The sequence below is a fragment of the Brassica oleracea genome, chromosome C9, assembly GCF_000695525.1.
Source record: "Brassica oleracea var. oleracea cultivar TO1000 chromosome C9, BOL, whole genome shotgun sequence".
In the NCBI taxonomy this organism is placed as follows: Eukaryota; Viridiplantae; Streptophyta; class Magnoliopsida; order Brassicales; family Brassicaceae; genus Brassica; species Brassica oleracea.
The window spans coordinates 40,070,787-40,072,315 of NC_027756.1; the positions used below are offsets into that span (position 1 = coordinate 40,070,787).

Genomic DNA, 1,529 nt, shown 5'->3' on the forward strand with positions numbered 1-1,529 from the left:
GGTTGGACATTCAGATAGCTCAGACTGCTGAGAGTGTCAAGAGGCAGCAAAGTACTTGTTGGGGTCAAAAACGGTTACGACGAAGTTAATGTCCAAATCTCCGAAGAAGAAAAACAAAAAACCTTCTTCGACAAATACTTTTTCGAAATAGATTCTTCCTTACGAAAAGCTTTGCGGAGGAAACACGAGACAAGAACTCGAAAAAGGGTCGCTACACAGCGACCGAACGCGTGTTCCGCTAGGTCGCTAGGTAGCGACCGAGCTCGAGCCGAAGCTCGGTCGCTACGTATCGACCGAGCTCTTCCGAAACGTCGATCGACATTATTTCCGCTCAGCCGCTACGTAGCGACCTAGCTCGAGCCAAAGCTTGGTCGCTACGTAGCGACCGAGCTCTTCCGAAACGTCGATCCGACATTAGTCCATGCATTCTTGTCTACCCTTCGATGCTATCTCCCGAAGACCGTAGCGAACCCACTTCATGTTTTCCGCCATTCTAAGTTATCGATCAAGCTTTATGGTAAAAACCGCAGGACGTTCACTCTTTATCGAAAGAAGCCGTAATAAACGCTTCGAGTCAGAAGACGGCCCAAAGGGACCTAAAACATGACTCGAGGCCCAACTTACGATTTCTTAACCAACAGCCCGTAAGCCGCGTGACGGTTTACGCTTGGTTTGCGAGGAAAGATAAATGTCAAGTTTCCGCGGATAAATACGAAATTTTGAAGATAATTATGAAGATCGGAAAAAATGGAATATCTCCATTTTTATGCTATGGCGGCTTAAGGGCAGAAGAGGAAAAGCGTAAACCGACCTAGGAGCCTGTATATAAGGAGTCCTAGGCGAGAGGCATGGAGAAGACTTTTCTCAGAGCAAACTTAGCACTTGCAATCAAGTATACGATGAAAACACCTTCTGCGAGTTCCACCAGTCCCGAGGACACTCCACGACTAACTGCAAAGTCTTGTGAGCAAGGCTGGCAGCGAAGCTACTAGCTGGAGAGCTCTCGGAAGTGACCAGCGTGAAAGATCTTATCCTGGAAACCGATCGCCCCTCAAAGCCGGACAGAAATCCTCCCGCCGATAGATCTCCTCAAAGAAATCAATCTGGGGATAAACGCGGCAGGATGATAGACGACAAGGGGAACGATAACAATCATCGCAGAGTCAACATGATCATCAGAGGATCGCAATTCTGCAACGATACGGTTTCGGCCATCAAGGCTTACCAGTGGAAGGCGGAGTCGAGCGTAAACTGGCCTACATGGTCGCCTACCCGAGATGATCTGAATTGCTCAATCACCTTCACGAAGGAGGAAGTCAGCGGGATCGATCAACCTCACTGCGATCCGCTCGTCATAGACCTCGTCATACGAGATCTGGAAGTCGGAAGAGTACTCATTGACACGGGAAGCACAGTCAATATAATCTTCCGCGACACTCTCAATCGGATGAGCATCGAACTCGGAGAAGTAACTCCAACGCCGAAACCGCTCACAGGCTTTTCGGGCGAAGTATTTATGACCCTCGGGT

At 48.9% G+C, this 1,529-nt stretch overlaps 1 pseudogene; it reads left to right on the forward strand.

Moving 5' to 3' along the window:
* The window catches only part of LOC106314997, a 13,261-nt pseudogene that overhangs the window by 2,341 nt on the left and 9,391 nt on the right, over positions 1-1,529 (forward strand).